Source organism: Triticum aestivum, chromosome 5D (genome assembly GCF_018294505.1).
Source record: "Triticum aestivum cultivar Chinese Spring chromosome 5D, IWGSC CS RefSeq v2.1, whole genome shotgun sequence".
NCBI lineage: Eukaryota > Viridiplantae > Streptophyta > Magnoliopsida > Poales > Poaceae > Triticum > Triticum aestivum.
In genome coordinates, this window is record NC_057808.1 from 36,534,027 (window position 1) to 36,548,808 (window position 14,782).

A 14,782-nucleotide genomic window follows, 5' to 3' on the forward strand; every position below is an offset into this window, starting at 1 on the left:
TCGAGGGAGAGTTCCGTCAGCACGACGGCGTGATGACGGTGATGATGATGCTACCGACGCAGGGCTTCGCCTAAGCACCACTACGATATGACCGAGGTGGATTATGGTGGAGGGGGGCACCGCACACGGCTAAGAGATCAATGATCAATTGTTGTGTCTCCAAGGGGTGCCCCCTCCCCGTATATAAAGGAGTGGAGGAGGGGGAGGGTGTAGGGTAACGCAGCAGAAAACAAAAAATTTCCGACCTATGCACCAGCCCAGGACCACTATGGAGACTGCATACATGGTTGGATCTTTTTCGTTACCGACTCGTAGCGCAGCGGGAAGTAGAGTCGATGGCGATCGGCGGTGCAAATCCCCGCAGCTAGGATTTACAACCTCCCAACCGCAAGGATGTATACCCTCATCTGCTCCTCAGACAGCCCTCCGGGAGGCGGTCGAACAGCCCCCCGGACGGTGTCGCGGACAGCCCTTCGGGAGGACCTTCGAAACTCGAACGGTCACTCGGACAGCCCTTCGGGAGGACCTTCAAAACTCGGACGGTCACATGGACAGCCCTTCGGGAGGCACTCACGAACTAAGACCGAAACTACGATCTCTCTACAGAGTTGCACACATACGGTGTCATCTATCCGGCAGGGCTTCGCCGTCCAGAACTAGTTCCTGCCGGAACCCAGACAGCCTTACGGCTCTACGAAACTCTTTTCGTGGGAGGGAGAGAAGAAGCCAGATAATGCATGGCATGTGTATGAGAGCAAGGGATGAGTGTGGAGGGCTGCCCCTCCACCTCTATTTATAGGAAATCCCAAGGGGGTAGGGTAGTTTCACAAAAAACCCAAAATGCACATGAATGAAGTCCTTCCACAAGGACCTAGGAGTGAAACCAAGGAACAAGAGGGTCCCCAAGGGGGGATACCCCATGTGGCCGGCCACACCCCCATGAGGGGCCCAAAAAATGGCTCCTATCCATCCATGTCATCCCCAAGATCTTTTGGAGCAAAGCCCCAAAAGGTGGCTTTCCATAAAGTAACCATAAAGCTGATTTTCACTATTCACGACGACATTTTTCAGCGTCTGATCGAACTGAAAATATTTATGTGGGCTAAGAACATTTCAAGTACCCACTAAAATGATTTTCAACGCGTTCCGAAACAATTCCGGTTTTAGTGATTTTCATCTGCGAAACGCATCTGAAGTGGCTCCGGCAGCTCCGGAACATTTCCGGTTTTTATCTCAGAAAATTCCAAAAAGCTTCCAGAATGATTCTGGCATCCTCCAAGAATTATCAGGCATGTGCCGAAACCAATTTGACTTAATGGTGTATCCCGAAACAACTTTTCGGTATCATCGAAACTTATCCGATGACCTCTCTCTGCGGTACGATTCCGCTGTCCGAAACTTTTTCGGTGATTTTCTCTCAGACTCCCTGTCTAGTATTCAGCAGATAGATGACCCTTAAGCGTGTGACCCTATAGGTTCGGTGAAGTATAGACATGACCCGGAACCCCTTCCGATCAATGATCAACATAGGAACCGTGGACACCCATATTGACCCCTATACCCACACGAATAAATATTCGAGTGAACCCCCAGTTGCCGTGTCCTAGTCCTGTTGCTTCGCGATATGTTACAAATACCCGAGGTGAGACATGTTGGCATTCCTGTGGATCAACAACTTGTCCACTATGCTAGCTACCTCGTTACCGGTATTGTTCTCTTTTCTCGTTATCGTGTTCCGGCATCCCCGTGATCAAATCACAAAGTGTCTGGCCAGACGATGATGGATACCGTAACACCGAGAGGGCCCAGAGATATCTCTCCATCGTCGGAGGAGCAAATCCCAATCTTGAGCTATCAAGTTACTTGACACACTTTTCCATGAACCCGTAAGCCGCCGTAATAGCCACCCATTTACGGATGACGTTTAACAAACCCCAAAGTTCATGAAGCAAGCATGAAGAAACTCGATACTCTCATGGTATAAGGAATCATGCAAACGTTAACCATCTCTGTGTTATGTACCAATAAACTTGTGACGAATGAATCTCATAGCATAACATCATGCCGGGTCGATTCAACACAAATGTTCTCTTAACATTGTGCCCTCAAGGTTGCTGACATAGACATGCCCATGATCAGGAAAACATAACCATCATGCAACACTTGAGCTAGTCTTAGAGGCCAGACTAGGGATACATTTTACCGTTTATTATTCCACACGTGCATATGAGTCTTCCTCCGAGCCTCGTGGTTATTGCAGACTCGAGAACCATAGCAGTTATAGCATGGAACATAAACATAATTATGAACTCGGAGATAAATAATATCATTTATTATTGCCTCTAGGGCATATCTCCTACAGACTCCCACTTGCACTAGAGTCAATAATCTAGTTAATGCTAATGCACTTTACACCTGTGGCACACCGGTGTAAATATGCTTTGCTTGTGGTATAGCCTGATGTCCAACGGATCTGACGACTTCAGTTCCGTGTGTATCTTTGCATGTCCTCGCGTTTTCACGTTTTCACAAAATTCATATTTTGTGTGGACTTGGCTTTGTATGTATGTGAATCACAGGTCGAACCTGGATTCCTCAGACTGAGTTATGGAGCAACTACCTGCAGTAGTGTCCCATTGTCAAAAGCCATCTTGGAACTATACTAAGTTCATGAATGAACTATATGATTCAACATCTTCTTTGTCGCTTCTAAAGCGTCAACATACTTAGCCCTTGTTATAGAATTCGCCACAGTAACTAGTTTGAACAAATTCCAACTAACTGTGCCACCACATTGTGTGTTACACAAAACCCTTAATTTAAATCAAAAATCGCATGGAGAAAAGATGAAGACTGTATCGATGTAACATTTTACAACGAACTCTTCATGATCTCTGCTTGCGAGAAAACCATGTCATCAGTACTTACTCTAGTACTCTGTGACATCTTTCACTGTTGTCCCATGATCAGTAATTTGATCACTTTGGTATCCATACTCGTAACACCTTGGGAGTATCGGACATATCTGGTTGTTTTACATACCATGGAATACATGATTAATCCAAACACAAAAGTGTGTGGAATCTGCATCATGTATTTTACTCATCAGTGTTTTGGGACACCGAGTCTTGCAAAAACTCTTTCCATGTGACTTTGGCAAGAATCACTCCTTGGCGTTTTAAATGCTAAAAGGTTTTAGCATCTTGTCAATATGTATTCATTGCTTAGCCCCATTAGGTAAATCTATCTCCATAGATCATCATGCCTAATATTGAGGCTATTTAGCCTAAGCACTTCATCGAAAAACTATTTTCAAATGAAGTCCTAATTTGTGTCAAGAAATTTATTTCCAATTACCAATGTGCCAAGCACATAAGGTTTTTAGAAATATTATTACGCTCCCACTAACTTTCTTGAATTACAAGCATCTTCGTTACCCATTGATGAAGTCAAAACCCCTTTGACCATTTCATCAAAACATGAAGATTCCAACTCCATTTTGCTCTCTTCTGTCCATTGCTGGAACTCTGAAGTTTGCATACCTACTAGCATCCTCTGGATCGACAAATTACTTTGGACTGTATCATATACAAGTCCTAGCTTTCATTTCCATCAGATGGAAATCCTTTTATCATCCATGTTTCATATCTCATGATTGAAATATGTATTAATTGCTAGTTCAACCCGAACCGACTTTAAGCATCGCTACGATGAAAACAACCTCATCGTAGTCAACTCTTGAACTTGTTATTTCAACAAGTCGAGCTTTATGGATAAAACATTTTATCCGTATCAGTTTTAAGTTCCATAAATATTCGTTAGACTCTAAGTCTTCCGAAAGGTGTATCAAGGTTTTAATCTTGAATCACTTATATGGAAACTAACTCGGGTTGTATTGGCATTTAGCCAATTCCGGAGTCAGGGCCCATCAATGCTTCCTTGTGTATCGTAGGTATAATGTTGTCTAACAACAATATCTCGTTTGCGCACCTGAGAGGTTTGCACGAGCCTTGCCTACATGGTTCAGCTGCAAGTTCGACCGAAGTTCATACATTTTATTGTAGAGACTTCTGTATCAGTCGCAGTAGGAAAGTCTGGAATTTCTTCCAAGGTCTCTTTCCTTTGATCTGATGAAGATACTGTTTATCTCGTCGAGTTGCACTATTGTCCCACTCACCTTTTAGAAAGAACCATTCTCTTTAAAAGCACACCGTTTCACGGCAAAACTATTTGCCTCGGTATAGTGAGGGAGGAATACCCAACATTTTGGTATAACCTACAAAGTAGCACTTGTCTGATTTGGAATAGGTTTGTAACCTTTTACACAAGCCCCATATTCCAAATGTTAAGAAAAGATATAACATGGTTGGGCGTACCATACCATGGCTTCATTTCAACAGACCCGATGTAGCTCTTTTCAGTGTAAAAGCCGCAGTCTCTAAAGCATCACTTTAAAAGGGATAATGGCAAATTTATTTATGTCATCTTTCACCTTACCATGTCATAAATGGTTTGATTACATCTCCACGGACTTTCCACTTGCAGTGGTGTTCCGGGAGGTGCAAGTTATGAAACCCCTTTCACAACTCATCAGACATTCGCTAAACATGTAACTCAAATATTCCTTTGTGCAATCAAATTGCAGAAACATAATTTTCTTGTTACAATAACTTCTACTTCATTTTTGAGAACCTTTCGAATTATTTCAAAAGATCCAGACTTACGTCTCATCAAGTAAATATCCATATATCTACTTGAGTCATTTCTGAAGATAAATAAATCCACCACTAACAACACTTATCGGACTACACACATCAAATGTATGATCACTAATAAGTTTGTTGTTCGTTCCTTATGGCCTGTGAACGGTATTTTAGTCACTTCACTTTTCGGAGGAAAGTTGCAAGTGTCAGATGATTCAAAATCAAAAAGACTTCAAAATCCATCATAATGGAAATTTCCATGCGGGTTTCTCCAATGTGACCAAATGTAGTGCCACACTTGTGTGGTATTCTTTTAGTCTTGCGACATTTAGCGTCAGTGTTATGGATGTATCATATTACCCTCAATATTCATAACATACGTCCCATCGATGATGGAAGTATGGCCCTTATGTTATTCATAATACTTAACAACAATTGTTGTTTTTATGAACAACTCTTTTGCAACAAACATTGTGCAATGGGCTAGAGTGTATGAAACTCTAAAATGAATTATGAAAGTAAACCCAGAGGTATTGTATTATTATCAATATTCATAACATACATCTCATTCATAATGAAAGTATGGCCCTTGTGTTATTCATAACATCGAACATAAAAAGTTCTCTTATGAACAACCTTCTTGCAAGATACCTTATGCAATGGGATAGAGTTTGTAAAACTCTAAATGAATTATGAAAATAAATACAGACGGCAATACACTGATGGAAGGTATAGTAACATTTACTATGTTCCCTGTGTATACCTTAACCTCATTTCTAGCTAGTCTTTCAGGCCATAGTAGTTCTTACATCGAGTTGCAACAGAATGCAATCGAGCGGGCAATTTTGTGATGAACTCACAATACCCAAGAATTAGTGATTAACATGTTTAACCATAATTCGCAAGAACTATATCTTTGACCAGCCTTCTATACATCAAAACTTGTATGACATTCATACATGAGCTGGATATTCCAGTCTTCTTTCCTTTTGCCTTTATACTTCTAACAGTTTAACTTTTAGTATTTCTCCTACTCTCAGAAGAAGCACCCAACTTAAGAGTGGCATTAGCCCCGGACTTCCTAGGCGTGTAAGTCATACTAACACCCTTTGGACACTTCCTTTCTCTTTAAGTTGTTTTTTTATTCACCTTTCATTATTTGACAGGCGTTCTTCTGGATCCCTTTCCCAACAGTCAAATGCATAGTAAACACTTTTACTAATACTTGCAAACAAACATTGCTTTGTTTGTATCTGAAAATAATTTTCAGTTCCATGAATATCATATAACTATCCCAACTTTCGAAGTTTGGGTTTCATGGAAGCAACCATATTCCACTTGACCGTAACAGAATTCTAGCTTTCATTAGTTGTATTGCTTGCAAGGCTTATAGTGATGTGCATTACCGAGAGGGCCCAGAGATACCTCTCCGACAATCGGAGTGACAAATCCTAATCTCGATCTATGCCATCTCAACAAGTACCATCGAAGACACCTGTAGAGCACCTTTATAATCACCCAGTTACGTTGTGTCATTTGGTAGCACACAAAGTGTTTCTCCGGTAATCGGGAGTTGCATAATCTCATAGTCATAGGAACATGTATAAGTCATGAAGAAAGCAATAGCAATAAACTAAAACGATCAAGTGGTAAGCTAACGGAATGGGTCAAGCCAATCACATCATTCTCCTAATGATGTGATCCCGTTTATCAAATGACAACTCATGTCTATGGTTAGGAAACTTAACCATCTTTGATCAACGAGCTAGTCTAGTAGAGGCATACTAGTGACACTCTGTTTGTCTATGTATTCACACATGTATTATGTTTCCGGTTAATACAATTCTAGCATGAATAATAAACATTTATCATGAAATAAGGAAATAAATAATAACTTTATTATTGCCTCTAGGGCATATTTCCTTCAGTCTCCCACTTGCACTAGAGTTAATAATCTAGATTACACAGTAATGATTCTAACACCCATGGAGCCTTGGTGTTGATCATGTTTTGCTCGTGAGAGAGGCTTAGTCAACGGGTCTGCAACATTCAGATCCGTATGTATCTTGCAAATCTCTATGTCTCCCACCTGGACTTGATCGCGGATGGAATTGAAGCGTCTCTTGATGTGTTTGGTTCTCTTGTGAAATCTGGATTCCTTTGCCAAGGCAATTGCACCAGTATTGTCACAAAAGATTTTCATTGGACCCGATGTACTAGGTATGAGACCTAGATCGGATATGAACTCCTTCATCCAGACTCCTTCATTTGCTGCTTCCGAAGCAGCTATGTACTCCGCTTCACACGTAGATCCCGCCATGACGCTTTCTTTAGAACTGCTCCAACTGATAGCTCCACCATTCAATATAAACACGTATCCGGTTTGCGATTTAGAATCGTCCGGATCAGTGTCGAAGCTTGCATCGACGTAACCATTTACGACGAGCTCTTTGTCACCTCCATAAACAAGAAACATATCCTTAGTCCTTTTCAGGTATTTCAGGATGTTCTTGACCGCTGTCCAGTGATCCACTCCTGGATTACTTTGGTACCTCCCTGCTAAACTAATAGCAAGGCACACATCAGGTCTGGTACACAGCATTGATACATGATAGAGCCTATGGCTGAAGCATAGGGAACAATTTTCATTTTCTCTCTATGTTCTGCAGTGGCCGGGCATTGAGTCTTACTCAACTTCACACCTTGTAACACAGGTAAGAACCCTTTCTTTGCCTGATCCATTTCGAACTTCTTCAAAACTTTGTCAAGGTATGTGCTTTGTGAAAGTCCAATTAAGCGTCTTGATCTATCTATATAGATCTTGATGCCCAATATATAAGCAGCTTCACCGAGGTCTTTCATTGAAAAACTCTTATTCAAGTATCCTTTTATGCTATCCAGAAATTCTATATCATTTCCAATCAACAATATGTCATCCACATATAATATTAGAAATGCTACAGAGCTCCCACTCACTTTCTTGTAAATACAGGCTTCTCCAAAAGTCTGTATAAAACCATATGCTTTGATCACACTATCAAAACGTTTATTCCAACTCCGAGATGCTTGCACCAGTCCATAAATGGATCGCTGGAGCTTGCACACTTTGTCAGCACCCTTTGGACCGATAAAACCTTCATGTTGCATCATATACAACTCTTCTTCCAGAAATCCATTCAGGAATGCAGTCTTCACATCCATTTGCCAAATTTCATAATCATAAAATGCGGCAATTGTTAACATGATTCGGACGGACTTAAGCATCGCTACTGGTGAGAAGGTATCATCGTAGTCAACTCCTTGAACTTGTCGAAAACCTTTCGCAACAAGTCGAGCTTTGTAGACAGTAACATTACCGTCAGCGTCAGTCTTCTTCTTGAAGGTCCATTTATTCTCGATGGCTTGCCTATCATCGGGCAAGTCAACCAAAGTCCACACTTTGTTCTCATACATGGATCCCATCTCAGATTTCATGGCCTCAAGCCATTTTGTGGAATCTGGGCTCATCATCGCTTCCTCATAGTTCGTAGGTTCGTCATGGTCAAGTAACATGACCTCCAGAACATGATTTACCACTCTGGTGCGGATCTTACTCTGGTTGACCTACGAGGTTCGGTAGTAACTTGATCTGAAGTTTCATGATCATCATCATTAGCTTCCTCACTAATTGGTGTAGGTGTCATAGGAACCGGTTTCTGTGATGAACTACTTTCCAATAAGGGAGCATGTACAGTTACCTCATCAAGTTCTACTTTCCTCCCACTCACTTCTTTCGAGAGAAACTCCTTCTCTAGAAAGGATCCATTCTTAGCAACAAATGTCTTGCCTTCGGATCTGTGATAGAAGGTTACCCAATAGTTTCCTTTGGGTATCCTATGAAGACACATTTCTATGATTTGGGTTTGAGCTTATCAGGTTGAAGCTTTTTCACATAAGCATCGCAACCCCAAACTTTAAGAAACGACAACTTTGGTTTCTTGCCAAACCACAGTTCATAAGGTGTCGTCTCAACGGATTTAGATGGTGCCCTATTTAACGTGAATGCAGCCGTCTCTAAAGCATAACCCCAAAATGATAGCGGTAAATCGGTAAGAGACATCATAGATCGCACCATATCCAGTAAAGTACGATTACGACGTTCGGACACACCATTACGCTGTGGTGTTCCGGGTGGCGTGAGTTGCGAAACTATTCCGCATTGTTTCAAATGAAGACCAAACTCGTAACTCAAATATTCTCCTCCACGATCAGATCGTAGAAACTTTATTTTCTTGTTACGATGATTTTCCACTTCACTCTGAAATTCTTTGAACTTTTCAAATGTTTCAGACTTATGTTTCATTAAGTAGATATACCCATATCTGCTCAAATCATGTATGAAGGTGGGAAAATAACGATATCCGCCGCGAGCCTCAATATTCATTGGACCACACTCAGTATGTATGATTTCCAACAAATCTGTTGCTCGCTCCATTGTTCCGGAGAACGGCGTTTTAGTCATCTTGCCCATGAGGCATGGTTCGCAAGTACCAAGTGATTCATAATCAAGTGATTCCAGAAGTCCATCAGTATGGAGTTTCTTCATGCGCTTTACACCAATATGACCCAAACGGCAGTGCCACAAATAAGTTGCACTATCATTATCAACTCTGCATCTTTTGGCTTCAACATTATGAATATGTGTATTACTACTATCGAGATTCAACACAAATAGACCACTCTTCAAGGGCGCATGACCATAAAAGATATTACTCATATAAATAGAACAATCATTATTCTCATATTTAAATGGATAACCGTCTCGCATCAAACAAGATCCAGATATAATGTTCATGCTCAACGCTGGCACCAAATAACAATTATTCAGGTCTAAAATTAATCCTGAAGGTAGATGTAGAGGTAGCGTGCCGACGGCGATCACATCGACTTTGGAACCATTTCCCACGCGCATCGTCACCTCGTCCTTAGCCAATCTTCGCTCAATCTGTAGTCCCTGTTTCGAGTTGCAAATATTAGCAACAGAACCAGTATCAAATACCCAGGTGCTACTGCGAGCTTTAGTAAGGTACACATCAATAACATGTATATCACATATACCTTTGTTCACCTTGCCATCCTTCTTATCCACCAAATACTTGGGGCAGTTCTGCTTCCAGTGACCAGTCTGTTTGCAGTAGAAGCACTCAGTCTCAGGCTTAGGTCCAGACTTGGGTTTCTTCTCTTGAGCAGCAACTTGTTTTCTGTTCTTTTTGAAGTTCCCCTTCTTCTTCCCTTTACCCTTTTTCTTGAAACTGGTGGTCTTGTTGACCATCAACACTTGATGCTCCTTCTTGATTTCTACCTCCGCAGCCTTTAGCATTGCGAAGAGCTGGGGAATTGTCTTATCCATCCCTTGCATATTATAGTTCATCACGAAGCTCCTGTAGCTTGGTGGCAGTGATTGAAGAATTCTGTCAATGATACTATCATCCGGAAGATTAAATCCCAGTTGAATCAAGCGATTGTTATACCCAGACATTCTGAGTATATGTTCACCGACAGAACTATTCTCCTCCATCTTACAGCTGTAGAACTTATTGGAGACTTCATATCTCTCAATCCGGGCATTTGCTTGAAATATTAACTTCAACTCCTGGAACATCTCATATGCTCCATGACGTTCAAAACATCATTGAAGTCCCGGTTCTAGGCCGTAAAGCATGGCACACTGAACTATCGAGTAGTCATCAGCTTTGCTTTGCCAGACGTTCATAACATCTGGTTCAGCTCCTGCAGCAGGTTTGGCACCTAGCGGTGCTTCCAGGACGTAATTCTTCTGTGCAGCAATGAGGATAATCCTCAAGTTACGGACCCAGTCCGCATAATTGCTACCATCATCTTTCAACTTTGCTTTCTCAAGGAACGCATTAAAATTCAACGGAACAACAGCACGGGCCATCTATCTACAACAAGATAGACAAGCAAAATACTATCAGGTACTAAGTTCATGATAAATTTAAGTTCAATTAATCATATTACTTAAGAACTCCCACTTAGATAGACATCCCTCTAATCATCTGAGTGATCACGTGATCCAAATCAACTAAACCATAACCGATCATCACGTGAAATGGAGTAGTTTTCAATGGTGAACATCACTATGTTGATCATATCTACTATATGATTCACGCTCAACCTTTCGGTCTCAGTGTTCCGAGGCCATATCTGCATATGCTAGGCTCGTCAAGTTTAACCCGAGTATTCTGCATGTGCAAAACTGGCTTGCACCCGTTGTACGAGAACGTTGAGCTTATCACACCCGATCATCACGTGGTGTCTCGGCACGGCGAACTTTGGTAACAGTGCATACTCAGGGAGAACACTTGTACCTTGAAATTTTTAGTGAGAGATCATCTTATAATGCTACCGTCAATCAAAGCAGAATAAGATGCATAAAGGATAAACATCACATGCAATCAATATAAGTGATATGATATGGCCATCATCATCTTGTGCCTTTGATCTCCATCTCCAAAGCACCGTCATGATCACCATTGTCATCGGCGCGACACCTTGATCTCCATCGTAGCATCGTTGTCGTCTCGCCAACTATTGCTTCAACGACTATCTCTACCGCTTAGTGATAAAGTAAAGCAATTACATGGCGATTGCATTTCATACAATAAAACGACAACCATATCGCTCCTGCCAGTTGCCGATAACTCCGTTACAAAACATGATCATCTCATACAATAAAATATAGCATCATGTCTTGACCATATCACATCACAACATGCCCTGCAAAAACAAGTTAGACGTCCTCTACTTTGTTGTTGCAAGTTTTACGTGGCTGCTACGGGCTGAGCAAGAACCATTCTTACCTACGCATCAAAACCACAACGATATTTCGTCAAGTTAGTGTTGTTTTAACCTTCAACAAGGACCAAGCGTAGTCACACTCGGTTCAACTAAAGTTGGAGAAACTGACACCCGCCAGCCACCTGTGTGCTAAGCACGTCGGTAGAACCAGTCTCGCGTAAGCGTACGCGTAATGTCGGTCCGGGCCGCTTCATCCAACAATACCGCCGAACCAAAGTATGACATGCTGGTAAGCAGTATGACTTGTATCGCCCACAACTCACTTGTGTTCTACTAGTGCATATAACATCTACGCATAAACCTGGCTCGGATGCCACTGTTGGGAAACGAAGTAATTTCAAAAAATTTCCTATGCACATGCAAGATCATGGTGATGCATAGCAATGGGAGGGGAGAGTGTGTCCACGTACCCTCGTAGACCGAAAGCGGAAGCGTTAGAACAACGCGGTTGATGTAGTCGTACGTCTTCACGATCCGACCGATCCAAGTACCGAACGCATGGCACCTCCGAGTTCAGCACACGTTCAGCTCGATGACGTCCCACAAACTCCGATCCAGCAGAGCTTCGAGGGAGAGTTCCGTCAGCACGACGGCGTGATGACGGTGATGATGATGCTACCGACGCAGGGCTTCGCCTAAGCACCACTACGATATGACCGAGGTGGATTATGGTGGAGGGGGGCACCGCACACGGCTAAGAGATCAATGATCAATTGTTGTGTCTCCAAGGGGTGCCCCCTCCCCGTATATAAAGGAGTGGAGGAGGGGGAGGGGCCGGCTTCCTATGGTGCGCCCCATGAGGAGTCCTACTCCCACCAGGAGTAGGACTCCCCCCTTCAGAGTAGGAGTAGGAGAGGAGAAGGAAGGGAGAAAAGGAGAGAAGGAAAGGGGGGCGCCGCCCCCCTCCTTGTCCAATTCGGACTAGAGGGGAGGGGGGGCGCGGCTGCCCTGGCCGCCCCTCCTCTTCTCCCACTAGGGCCCATTAGGCCCAATATACTCCCCGGGGGGTTCCGGTAACCCCCTGGTACTCCGGTATATGTCCGAAACCTCCCGAAACACTTCCGATGTCCGAACATAGTCGTCCAATATATCGATCTTTACGTCTCAACCATTTCGAGACTCCTCGTCATGTCCGTGATCATATCCGGGACTCCGAACTACCTTCGGTACATCAAAACACTAAAAATCATAATACTGATCGTCACCGAACGTTAAGCGTGCGGACCCTACGGGTTCGAGAACTATGTAGTCATGACTGAGACACGTCTCCGGTCAATAACCAATAGCGGAACCTAGATGCTCATATTGGTTCCTACATATTCTACGAAGATCTTTATCAGTCAAACCGCATATCAACATACGTTGTTCCCTTTGTCATCGGTATGTTACTTGCCCGACATTCGATCGTCGGTATCTCAATACCTAGCTCAATATCGTTACCGGCAAGTCTCTTTACTCGTTCCGTAATGCATCATCCCGCAAATAACTCATTAGTTGTATTGCTTGCAAGGCTTATAGTGATGTGCATTACCGAGAGGGCCCAGAGATACCTCTCCGACAATCGGAGTGACAAATCCTAATCTTGATCTATGCCAACTCAACAAGTACCATCGAAGACACCTGTAGAGCACCTTTATAATCACCCAGTTACGTTATGACGTTTGGTAGCACACAAAGTGTTTCTCCGGTAATCGGGAGTTGCATAATCTCATAGTCATAGGAACATGTATAAGTCATGAGAAAGCAATAGGAGTAAACTAAAACAATCAAGTGCTAAGCTAACGGAATGGGTCAAGTCAATCACATCATTCTCCTAATGATGTGATCCCGTTTATTAAATGACAACTCATGTCTATGGTTAGGAAACTTAACCATCTTTGATCAACGAGCTAGTCTAGTAGAGGCATACTAGTGACACTTTGTTTGTCTATGTATTCACACATGTATTATGTTTCCGGTTAATACAATTCTAGCATGAATAATAAACATTTATCATGAAATAAGGAAATAAATAATAACTTTATTATTGCCTCTAGGGCATATTTCCTTCATGTACGACATCAAGGACATGGCAGCCGTGATGTTCCTCTCAGCTTTGCATATCAACGGGGTCAGATCTTGGATTGATGGTCGAGTGGTGCCCAAAGGAAGTCCTAGGTACGTGTACGGCATGGAGCCCACAGAACAATCAAAGTGGTCAGCCAGATCCTTACATTTATCAGGTGGGGTGTTTATCGGTACTATGGTAGATCTGTGAAAGTTGATCTTGAGGCCAATGGACGTGGCGTAATCCTCTAGGATTTCTTTGATCTTGGTAGCTTGTCGGATGCATGCAGACATAACAATAATCGTGTCATCCGCATACTGTATAACAGGGTATTCACCACATTGTTGTTGTGTTGAATGGGGAATTCCAGGAGATTACAACGAAGGGCATCATTAATAGCTGTCTGAAGCAAGTCGGTGGCAATGACAAAAATAAGTGGTGATAGGGGGTCACCTTGCCTCACACCACATTTGCACTGAAAGATTTTTCCCGGTGTGCCATTAAGCAGGACAGAGGATTTTCCGGAAGTGAAGAGACATTGGATCCACTGAATCCATTTGTTGTTGAATCCCACATTTTTCATAATTTGCAACATTGTAGAGTGCTGAATTGTGTCAAATGCTTTGGCAAAGTCTAATTTCAGTAGTATTATCTCTTTCTGCGACGTTTGACATCGGTGTATGTATTCGAAAGCCCACACCAGACAATCATGTATCGATCGCCCACGCAGGAATCCGTACTGGTTGCGGTGGACGATTTGGAGAATGATTTTCTGGAGTCGGTTGGCCAAAAGTTTAGTGATCAGTTTGAGACAGCAATTGAGCAGAGTGATCGGGCGAAAGTCGTTGACTGTCTCTTGCGAGTTGTTCTTATATAGGGATCAGCGTAATGTAACCGTAGTTCAGGCATTCCAGATCAAGATTCCCATTATGGAATTCATCACATAAATTATAGAAGTCTTCTTTTATGACTGGCCAGCAGGCTTTTAAGAAGGCTCGATTGAAGCTGTCAGGCCCAAGTGCCCGGTCAGGGGGCATGTCCTTGATTACTGTGTCAATCTCAGCATGTGTGAATAGAGTTGTGAGGTTATCAAAATCAACCTACTGCCTGAGAAGAGCTGAGAGATTAAATTTCATATTAGGCCTAGTGCACGTACCCAACCTTTGTTTAAAGG